This window comes from Lagopus leucura, unplaced genomic scaffold (assembly GCF_019238085.1).
Source record: "Lagopus leucura isolate 7727_CA_CO unplaced genomic scaffold, USGS_WTPT01 Super-Scaffold_100030, whole genome shotgun sequence".
Classification (NCBI taxonomy): Eukaryota; Metazoa; Chordata; class Aves; order Galliformes; family Phasianidae; genus Lagopus; species Lagopus leucura.
The window spans coordinates 1,519,802-1,531,628 of record NW_024962281.1 but is presented as its reverse complement, the minus strand read 5'-3'; the positions used below and the strand labels follow the sequence as shown (position 1 = coordinate 1,531,628).

The window sequence follows — 11,827 nt, the reverse complement described above, 5'->3', positions numbered from 1 at the left end:
TTGGGATTGGGCTTAGGGATCTGAGAGGTCTTTTCCAACCTCAGTGGTTCTATCAGGGGGTTGGTCCTGCAGTGTGCACATGGAGGCCCCAGGGAATCATTCCCCACTGGCTCCGCTCTGCTGTTGTCATAAGCAAATTTCAGTTCCAATAACGGAGCTCAGAGCAATCTCTGGGGCTCTGGGCCCAAAACACTGCAACAAACATTCGCCTGCAGCCCCTGAGCCAGCTCCTGCTCTCTGATTCACCCGTGGAATTCCCACTGGGCAAAATTAGCCCTGTGTGAGTTTTGTTGCAGTTCAGAAGCAGCTGCTTGAAGCAGCCAAAGCACGCTGACTTCAGTGTGAGCCACCAGGATGTATCCAAAGACAAAGGTGATATTCAGTTCCCTATTTTTTTTCATCTTTTCCAGATTCGGAAACATCAAGTAGACGTGCACATAAATAATTACAACATGTTTTCCATTCTTGGCACTTCCCAGCAGAAGATTTACCTAATGATGCAAAGCTGTCATCTTTAAAAATTGTTTCCCCTTTGTACTTCTCCTTGGAAGTCTGCTGGGAGAAATAGCACAGGCACCGAGCCATGCCTTTCTGCAGTGAAGAGGCTTCAGATTCGAAGGTCCCAGTTTAAGGCCAAACCCTTGCACACCTTACAGAGAAGCACCTATTTCAGACTCGCACGGATTATTAGTCCAGGCACACTCTGAACCATCACTACCCGTCCACGAAACAATGGGACACCAGTTCAGCCCTGCCCACCCACACATGCAGCCCCACGCACTGCCCTATTTCATGCACCCGCTGCAAATAAGCAGAAAGTGCCCTTACTCACTGCCAGAGATGGACCAAACAACCCCTCAGGATGCTTTGAAATTACGTAACACACCCAGCCGTTCCTCCAGCCCTCTCCGGCTCTGCCGCATCGTCTCATTGTGTGCCATCAAACTGCATGCATGCAGCAGAATAGCAAATTTTCACCTCCGAAACCACCCCTGCCGTTCAGCATCGGCTTCCATCCGACCGCGTTTCCCCCCTTTTAATCGGAAAGTAATGAAATAGGAATACCCGTGCCGGGAGGCCGGGGAACCGCTCACAGGGCCGGGGGGCTCCGTTCCCCGCTCGCTTCGACCGGGCCGCGCCGCCACCGCCCGCCCCCCCGCCCGCAGCCCCTCTCCCGCACGGCGGGACCCACGGCGGTCAGGGAGGGCCTTGGGTTGCAGCGGGTCGGGCACTCACCCAGCAGCAGGCAGCCGGAGCCCGCGGAGCCCAGCAGCGGGGCGAGCATCCCTGCGGCGCGGCCGCTCCCGCCGCGCACTGCGGCGCGCACGCTGCGCACCCGGCCCGCACCGGCACCGCGCGCTGCCCGGTATAGGGCGGTATTTTTAGCATCCCTCCTCCTCCTCTCCCCATCCTGGCCAGCCCTCCGGCTCCTTCTTACATCGGGCGAGGCTGCTCGGCGGTGTGCGCAGGTCCCTTCCCCCCTCTGAGCACCGGGGGAAAGAGGAAAAGGGAGAAACTTTATTCCGCAGCGATCGGTATTTTCGCCTTTGGTCTGTGAAATTGCCTCTGAATGGCGACCCGCGTGGTAGCGGTCCCGAAAGCCCCGACCAGCAGAAATACCGACAGCTCCATCAGAATTGCTTGGAGGCAGATCGGCATTGCTGCGAGATACATCAAAACCTCAGAAACGCAGCAAACGGCTACATGCAAAAGGAGATGGAACGCTTATGCTGGCAAACGGATGGGAGGAGCCAACAGATTTGTATTCTTAGCGATTCCATCTCTCCCCGAACAAAGCTGGTTGTAGGAAATTAATCTGAGCTCCACGGTACGAGAAGGGCTTTGCAGAACAAAGCTTTACAACGGCTGCGCCAGCAGTGAGCTCGGATGTCACATCCCCAGCAAGCACAGCCAGTGGGAAAATGGGTCAGGAGTGGCAAGGAGTGGAAAACGCACCGTCGTGTCCTTTTTCTTGAGCAGCAAGAATGACAGATCTGCAGGGCAGGCAGAACCTCAGCAAGCAGCTGCTTAACTCCTTGTGAGCATGGAGCAAGGTGCAACCAAACATCCCCTGCACGTGAGGAATTAGCCCTCATTTATCAATGATTAAAGCTGTCCTGTCTAGATGTGATTTTCTTTGAAGATAAAGGCTTTTGACTTTCTAAAGTGAGAACAGAGCTGATGTAGATGAAGAATTTCCATTTGATGGGCAAAGGCACTTTAAATGTGGTTTCCTCCTGATTCACTTTAAAAAGAAGACTTAAAATTTCCTGCATACAGAAGATCAACGTCTGACTAAAACTGGTATCACCTGTTAGTGTCACTACTGCCCACTGCTGAAAGCTGTAAAGAAATTGCTACATCCAACCGCTCAGGTAAATTGGGTTTCCAAAGTCCTTCATCTCAAAGCAAAAAATACAAACTACAACAAACATACAACAAAAAAACTCAAGGGTGCTGCAGTGAAGACTTAAGACAACCGTATCTGTACCTTCAGACTTCAGTTCTCTTGATAAAGGCCCTCACAGACAACAGCAATTGTGACTTCAGCTACACCTGGTCCCAGAAAAATCAAATAAAAGTAAATTAGATTGCCTAGGAGCAGAGAAATGATTTTGCCAGGTCCTATTTTATGGCTGTTTTACTTAAAAGCTTTTGTCTAGTCTATTCCTGAAACATTCATTCTTGATAAGGAAGAACATTTCTTTCCTCACTTTGTACTTTCTTCTATGCAGCAGCTTCCATGCTTTTGAAGGCTGTTAGCACATCTCGTTTCCTGCAAGCAATCTGCAGCCCACAGCCACTAGGACTCCCCCTGAAGCACCACTGGTATTTGCTGAGCCCAGCCTCTGGGCTCCTGCAAATCTAGATATGACAGTACTGAAGCTGAAAGATAGAAGGAATTAAGCTGTCCTAATCACACAGCATCTCCTGGTCTTTTGGGGGATGGACTTAGAAATTAATACCTCTGTAGGGAAGCTGAGGGAGCAGTAGGGACTGCTTAAAGTCCATCATCTTCCAGAATTCCACTGAAGTTTACAGCAAAGATTTGTACATCGAGTCCTGAAAAGGCCTTTCCTCCTCCTCACCAAGGAGTGAAGGCCACTGACACAATGAAAACCACCTGTGCCTCCTGGTTCTGGGGACCTGTGAGGTGCCCAGCCGTGCTCTGCGAGGAAGAGCTTCCCTGACCTCATCAGCTCCAGCAGCATCTCCTCCAACCTCGGTGTCAACTAAAAAAAGACTGCTGACTTCCTGTGTTTCACCACAGATTTCCTGCCTTTCTGTGAAGTTCTCATGAGCCTTCTTCTAATTCTTGACTTCTGTTTCAATCCTTCGGTAGCTTTTCATTACAAACCGAGGCAAATGTTGCCCAAATGACCATCACCAGGTCCAGCTGAGGAGGCCATTTTCTGAAGCTGCTCACACCTCTTATTTAAAGCACTGCCACTCCCTGTTGTCTGTCACCTAGGATGAGAGCAATGGAGACTGTTTCAAGATGTGTGAGACACCTGTCACGATGTTGACATTTTCCACAGTAAGAAACCACCCAGAATCCTACTCAGAATTCATGAGTCAAATGAACGTTCCAAACGGCTGCAGTTTCACAGTCGGCTCTTACAGAGGTCATACCTTTGGCCAGCAGGAGATGCCAGGAGATACAACAACAGTATTCCTAATATCCAGACCAAAAAATATAGTCAGAAAAGGCCATCCAAGGAATCTGAGCTTACACCCCTCTCCAAGCTATGTTAAGTTTTCCAGTTTAACTCTGTTACTACCAGAAGATCCTGCTGCCCTGCTCCTTCACACTCTGGTCTGGGCCATAGGGAACACATGCTATACCACACCTCTGAATAATACCAAAAAGATTTAAAGCTGCTCCTACTCATTCTCACCATTACAACATTTGTCTAAAAGAAGAAATATCCATTATTTTTTTTCGGGTTCTCTTCTGTGCTCATTCAACATTCTGCTGTAATCTTGTTGCTCAAAGTAACACTAAATACAAAAAAACACCCTTTGAAAGTGCTCCATTTTATTAATTCTTTTAAGAAGTGTGTACTATATTTCAAGCTGGAACTTGCCCAATTTTTATGTCAGGTTTTTCAATCTGTTTTCATCCCCAACCAGCTGGTAAATCGTTACTATGGCAGCACTCAGTGCAGTGACTCAGCACTCCCCCACATTTCAGTATCAGCTGTCTGCCTTCCTAGTTTCTTATGTTGGTAATCATGCCCTCTTTTCTGTTTCATTGCAGAATTATGAGATCATTCTCCCCTTGTCTAATTCAGCATTTGTTGAGGAAATCAGTGCAAGAATCTGCTAAGTTAATATAACTATTCAGAATACTATTTTAGCTTCCATTGTGTGCTGACCAGAAAGATGTTTGAACTTCTTCCATCATCTCTCAGCGTTTCTCTGGAGCTACGTTATCCATTCCAAGTGAGCTAGTCTGACATCAAACCACAATATACCCAGCTCCAAAACATCCCAGCTACATTGAGTAAGCAGAAACTCCCCTCCTTTCATTGCAGTTCACATGTCCTTGCTTCCTGTGCCTGGGCAGGAACTTTCTTCCTCCTCCTTCGTTTACCTAGATCTGAAGTTGCATTGATGCCTTGAGTTTTCACCTTGTCTGGTCCTTTGTCTGGTTTTCACTGGTGAACTGATCACCCAGTTCTCATTATTACAAGCAGAACTACTGCTTAGTGGAATAGAGAAGATGTATATATGTAGAGATAGATGTATTCACACACAGATAATATATTTTAATCTGTACCTTTGAGCTAACTGGGCAGATGATGAATCCACAATGGTCATTCAATTTGGCATGTCCAAAAATATAAAATGGTTTTGATGAATAATCATTTTGAAAACAATTTCAGTAACCGTGGAGCCCAGAAAGCCTGTGGCTTGTCTTATGGTTGCCTTATCCCAGAGCTAGAGAGGCATGAGCTATCTCATCAAGGCTTTTCTTGAAGCCAAAGCATTTCTTTTACCTTCTTTTGCATCTAACGACACAGGTGAGTTTAAATTGGCTGGCTCAGGACGTCACAAAACAAACTCCTCCTTCCGAGGTGCAGTTTGCCATTGCAAGCATAACAAAAGCTATCTTCACCATCATTAAGCGTGGTGGAAAATCACCTTTATCACAAATAGTTGCTACAACTTTTTTTTTTTGTAAGACTGCCAGCCACAATTCTATAAAGCGGAAATTGGGAAGCGGGCTCAGATCGTAGAATCACTAAGGTTGGGAAAGGCTGGGCTCACCTGGCCCTCCCCCGACCCAACCCCACTGTGCCCGCTCACCGCGACCCCCAGCGCCTCGTCTGCCCTCGGCAGCAGAGCGCCGACGCCTCCAGCACCACGGACAGCGGCCGCCCCGCACCAGGTCAGCCCGTAATTACCGCAGCTGTTAATTAGAGAACCCGCTCTGCCCCCATCACCTCACATAGGTTTGCGATAGGCTCCCGGCTGTATTCAGTGTTACACGCCACCCTAGGAGTGCTTGTTCCATCCATGTCTTCTGCTTCTGCTCCAGATTCCTCAGCCATTTCTTTTTTCTACCTGTTGAAGAGAATACACTTCAGTCCATGCTGTATCTAATAATGGTCGTCCATACGGAGGAATGTAGACTTTTCTGACTTGGAGAGAAATGAGTGCCTGGAGTGAGGAGATAATACATTTACGGGAGGCACAGCGTATGGACCAGCACCATTTGGCAGCCCAAATCAGTAAGAAGCAATGAGACTGACCTTACAGTAAATCTGAGTAAAACTGTTCTGCATCCAATAGCCAAGAGAACAGTACCTAGTGCCTCTAAAAGCTACGTAATCATGCTGTATGGTGCCAACTTACCCTCCATGCATGAATTTGACTTAAGGATATCTTGGCCCGATGAAGAGAGAAGTCAAATGTAAGCCTTCCCTCAAGTCAACAGAAGCAATTACCTCCTCTACATGAAACATAGTCACCTAAAGCATCCTGATGTTTTGTATTATCGATTTTGATTGCAATTTTTTTTTATTATTATTTGTTGACAGCTCTTCTTTAAAATAAACTTGTAACATTCTACATCAATCTTATTGGCAAGTGCATAGTTATTGTAGAAATACAGCAAGAATCATCTGCTATCTGAAAGACAGGGAGCCGGGAGCCAAGCACAATGCAGCTGGCAAGGCAGGCGCCTCGCTGTCAGAGTGCAGCCTCACAGCAACCAAGCATAGCAAGCAGGACAGGCCTGAGGATGGCAGCCAAACACCCAGTCCATCAGCAACTGTTTGGTGATGAAAGAAGTCTGAGGTTGAGTCAGGATCAATCCACAGGTTAGGATCCAAAATAAGCAGGGTTCATGGCCAGAGGAAGGCACAGTTGCAGCTCAGCTGATGACCAACACTTCAGCAGTACAAGCAGAAGTTGAATGATCAAGGGCCAAGCTTAAATGGGCTCCTGGTCTGTGGGCAGGGTGTGAGCAGAGGCCCAGCTGAAGCTGGTCAGAGCCAACAAAGCCCGTTGTTGTCCATGGGGCTCCAGCTGGTACAAACTTTCATCAGCAAAGGCTGCCTTTCAACATTTGACTATTTGGTAGAGTGAGGGCATCATGTTGTAGTTGATTAATTGGCTTTTATCAGTCAAACTTTCATAATAAGGACATTTTGTTAGCCGAATACACATACAAATTGTAATTCTTGGGCTCTGAAGCAATTTACCAGGCGTGAATTTTTAATACCTCTCATTAATTCCATTGTATTTAACCTATGTATGACTGATTGCTGGTGTGAATGACTATAGTGACAAAATTCCTCCTGGTTGCAAGAAAAAAGGCTGGATTAGAAAGCTCTATTCAATTATTTGCAGGAAAAATCAGTGAACTGCTGATGCAAAGTAGGAAAAATAGAATATTTCATTTTGAGAATTCAAAACCCACAGCAGGTATTAGACTACAAGTGACGTAATGCCCTACTTTATGGATTTGGTTTCTGTTCATGTCCATTTATCACCACCATGAACTCTCTGAACTATTTCTGGCAGGGTGATGCAAAGAGGAGAGTGGGTGCCACCTCTGCTCTGCTGCTGCCCCAGTCAGAAGGCTTCAGCTCCAAAATAAAAGCAAAAGCATACAAGAGCTGTTTGAGAACAAACAAATCTTAGTTCAGCTCTTCCTACGTTACTGTAACAAGTGACAGAACAAGTAGTTCTATTTTGTTTTTCTCAGAACCAATTAAGATATCAAAGTTGGACAGCATGGCTGTTGTACCTCATAACCCTACGCTCTGCTGTAGTTACACAAAACAGATGAGGTGTTTGTTGTAACAACTTCTGGTGTAGGGGACACATTTACAGCTTAGGCCCAAAAGAATCCTGTCAGTGAATGGAAGCAAGAGCTGATTTCTCTTAATGCTAAGGTCAGTAACCAATTCAGTCGAAGCAAGTTATGTTATATCTCTCGGACTGGGAGTAAAGCATCCACTTCCTTGTATAAATATAAATAAATATAAGCATATGTTGTAATGACCTTTGTGCTTTCGTTACATTTGTTCACCTTGGGTTTGAATAATGGAGAATAGAGATATCATGATTTGGGTTGTGGCTAATGGGCCACACCTCTTGGATAAAGAAATGAGAAAGCCAATCTCTTAGCATATGTGAAAATGCCACCTTACAATACATTAGTTCAAAGGATAGCTGAAATTAATTTTTTGAAACAGATTTGAGGTGGAGGAGTCACAGGAGTACGGCAGTTTCATCCCATCTGTTAAACTACCCAGCTTCTCTTTCCCTTCTCCATCAGCCCATGAGCAAATCACAAGAGGGGGAACAGAGAGCCGGAAGCAGCTCACTTAGCAGCAGTACTGCATGTGCAGGCAATGATGCTGTGCTGTGACTGTGAAGCCACAGATCATACATACTGGTGACTCAATGATGTGTGGATCTCGTTATTTAAAAAAGGACCAGGTTCCTTTGGTGCTTCCAATACAACACAGAGAAACAAAGCGCTTCACTTCCTCTGCCTAGGCAAGAATGGGGAAGGCCCCATGTCTGCTTTTTGCCATCAATCAGTGAATGATGTGACCTTGTCAACAGCAGCAGCCTGGCAGAGCATGGCAGTGAGCTTCCTGCTCTGCTTTCTCCTGTAATAATCCTTTCTGCCCCTCTGTTTCTGAGAGAGATGCCATCTGCCGTCAGAGCTCAGCAGACACACAGTGCTGGGACTGAGCCAACGCTGGGGAAAGCAGAAGTCAAGGAGCTGCAGGAAAGGCTGCTGAGAGCAGAGCGGAAATGCCTTTGTGTGACATCGTTGCTACCTCACACATTTATTAATGATTAATGTACTTAGGTTGCACTGAAATGGAACGCCTTTGAAACAAGAACACGACACATTTTTGTTGCAGACAACAAGCTGTTTGCTGGGACTTTTGTGCTGTTCCTCCACATGCCGTGAGCGTGTGCCAGCTGCTTATTTACACTGGTTTAATGAAAAGATGGACAGGGTCATGTAAGCTTTGTAAGAGCAAGGTCAAGGATTCAGAAACTGTTCTTAACTGAGGACATGTGAGGTAGGAGCATTTAGGGCTGAGCCCAAATTTGGCAGGGGCTACGACAGCATCAGTGCAGAGTGCACTTGAGCTATATAGAAAGAACAGATCTGTGTCACTGATGTAAGAGCAAAAAAAAAAAAAGGCTGACAAATAATAAATCTTTCATTACCACTTGGAATCAAAATCGTATCTCACTGTGGAATTAAATACATCATACGGCCTAATAAAATAAACACAAGAGAAGTGGATCCTCATCTGAAGTGACTGTGCAGTTCCGAGGAAGCTCAACGTCGTGCTCTCATCTGCTCCTGTTTCTTGGGCTTCAGCTATTACCTAAATTATTCCATGGGATGTTGCGTATTCACACCCATTGCTGGTGATTTTCTTAGGAAGGGAATTACCACGCAGTATCAGGCTGACAGAGCCGAGTTGGAAAGTCGTGGATGTAGAACCAAAACGGGGAAGTTGGTTAGTGAAATGAAAAATGAATAACATGAACAGGAAAAAGGAAAAAAACATCGACTCTTCTCATGTGCTCTCAATGAAAGAAAAACAGAAACAACGAGCAGGCAAACCCTGGGCACAGGCCTTCCCCCAGGTGGCACTGAGGGTTTCTATTTTCAATTGCCTACACAAATATGTGACAACACAGTGAGGTGGCCGTCGATGCTGATCTGCTTTTATGCTCACAAGCAGGAACATGCCTGAGAAACCTATTTCTCAGTGCCATAGCTAGGGAATAACAGCCTGACAGCCACACAGCGGAGACTGAAATCTCTCCCCTTTATCCTTGAGTGACCTGAGTCTGGCGGATTGATTTTTAGCCCTGTGCCATTCCCATCAGCTCACCTTCAGGTTGGGGACGGCTCCTCGTGCTGCTCGGATGGTGCTCAGTGATGGATGTGGGCTGCATAGGACCGCCTCCATGGCTCTGTGGGACAAACACTCTGAGTCAGAGAGAAAAAAATTGCTGGTTGTTTGAAATGTATGGCAGATTAATGGGCCCACTTCTGTTTAACAATTGTACAGCAATTATTTAGCAGTGAGGTTCTTCTCAGCTGATTCAGATAGGTCAGGGTTCCAAAGGATGTGATTAAACTCCTGGAAAGGGTCTTGCAGCTACTGGGAAATCACGGTGTGACGGGGACACTTTGCTGCACATGGTCAAGGTTCTCCATCTACCAGCTCTCACTGTTTGTGTCAGCAGGGCACTGCAGTCCACGCAGAACATCCTGCTGGAAACATCCTGCCTGCAGGCAGAGCAGCCCTACTCTTGCTAAGAAGGCAAAATGTGTCCCCAGGTGAGGATGGGCTTTGCTATCCCACGAGGTCTTCTGTTTTCACTTTCGCCCCTGGTTTTGACCAGCTACAAAACAAAAGAGTGGCATGACCGTGGAGATTTGGACCCCAGGCTAAGAGGAAGACATTGAGGTGCTGGAGTTTGCCTAAAGAATGGGCGATGCAGCTGCGATGGCTCTGGAGCACACATCCTATGGGGAGCAGCTGAGGGAACTGGGGTGGTTCTGTCTGGAGAAGAGAGGGCTCAGAGGAGACCTCATTGCTCCCTGCAATTCCTGAAAGGAGGTGGGGGGGTCAGCCTCTGCTCCCAGATAACCATGATAAGGTGAGAGGGAATGGCCCCAAGCTGCACATGGGGAGGGTCTGGTTGGAAACTGAGAATAATTCATTCTTCAAAGAGTGGTCAGCACTGGCACAGCTGCCCAGGGAATGGGGATGTCACTTTGCTGGAGGAGCTCCAGAGCCGTGGGGATATGTCACTGGGGAATGTGGTCAGTAGGCATGGTGGGCTTGGTTGGGCTTGGGGATCTGAGAGGTCTTCTCCAGCCTGAATGGTTCTATGATTTCCCCAGTGTAACTCATGATGCTTTTCAATTAGCCACTTGAATTAAAACAATGCAATTCCTATTTCCTAGCAGAAAGAGAAGAGAAAATATTAAAGCAAAATGAATGTTCACTGTATATTGACCAGTTCACAAGGCTGGAAATTATAGCTAAGAGTCCATAATTTGAATAAACCCAGGGAAATACACATCAGAAGAACGTTGTCCTTCTCTGAAGGTTTCCCATAGGTAAGTCGGCTGCCTATGAGAAATTTATTTTGATTTTGCTATGTAGTTCCATGAAAAAACGGATGAAGAGCAAACATCATCTGTGATTCAGTTTGAGAGGTGATATCTCTTCCATATCTTAGCTCCGAACTATTTAAGAAAATAACAATAAAAGAACAAAAGCAAATAACACCTGTTAGAGACAGCATTTCCTTTAAGGACCGAACTCCCAGACCGTGGCCTTTCCTGCAGCTGGGGCTGAACTCGGTTCCCTGCATGGGGATGCACCGGAGCAGTGCTGGGCGGCCTGGGATGCGTCAGCAGCCCCCACACAGCCTCAGGTGCTGAATCCCACTGGCTTTATCAAATGCGATGATCTCCTGTAATGCACTTCTGAAAGTTGCACCTTTCCCCCATTTTCTTCTGCAAGCCTCACATGCTGCCTGTTATTTGCTGTTGCTAAAAGACTTACCAGCATGTATTTTCCACACTGATCGAGTGGTTACCTTCATGCTGTCAGACAAGGTAGTGACTTCTAAGAATAGAACTCAGGAAAGAAGTCGCTTAGTAAGACTGAAAACACAAAAATGCCTTTTTTTTTTTTCTTTTCTTTTTGAACTCTCCATGGCCTTATGTAGCACAGCTCAAGGTGTTCTGCTCAGGATTTTTGTTTTATTTGATAAAACCTCAAACTTAGATAGGAAGAAGCTGCCCGAAAGGACTGTTAAGGATGCAAAACAACTGCCTGAAAGTTGGGAAATGCTGAAACAAGAGAACCCATGCAGTCCAAGAATGGCCAACCCTGAGCAAAGCAGGAGGCTTCCTCAGAAAGAGAAAAAAAAGGATTGATTGTTAAGAATTTTGACACTGTCCTAATGGTCATCAGACTCTCATCATCAATTTGGACTGTTCTGCATTTATTATGTAAAATCTCCTTTCTTTCTTCTTTTTGTACAAAAATTGACCTTCTCTGCCAGATCTGGCTCTGGAGCTTCGAGTTGTGCCTATGGGCCCATCCTGATGATGGGTTCATGTTGTTCCCCAGCACTATGGGCACTGTCTCACATTCCCACAGTGCCAACACAGCCATCTCATGCTCACAACATGGCAGTATCCATAAGCACAAGACCTCGCTGTACTTTCTGCATCCAGCTACTGCCGTAGCACAATGCAACGATCAACAATCAGTCAAGTTTGACAGCATAAAAATAACCA

At 46.3% G+C, this 11,827-nt stretch overlaps 1 long non-coding RNA gene across 2 annotated transcripts; it reads right to left on the bottom strand.

The window, feature by feature from the left end:
• Positions 1–2,517: 2,517 nt before the first annotated feature.
• Positions 2,518–6,399, bottom strand: LOC122185684. 2 transcript variants are annotated; one of them, XR_006180945.1, is made up of 3 exons: positions 5,863–6,399; positions 5,451–5,571; positions 2,518–2,556 (listed from the first exon to the last, which is right to left on the bottom strand). It is a non-coding gene; the product is annotated as an uncharacterized LOC122185684 (long non-coding RNA). The 2 variants fall into 2 exon arrangements; XR_006180946.1 differs by lacking the exon at positions 2,518–2,556 and adding an exon at positions 3,063–3,468.
• Between the last annotated feature and the right edge of the window lie 5,428 nt (positions 6,400–11,827).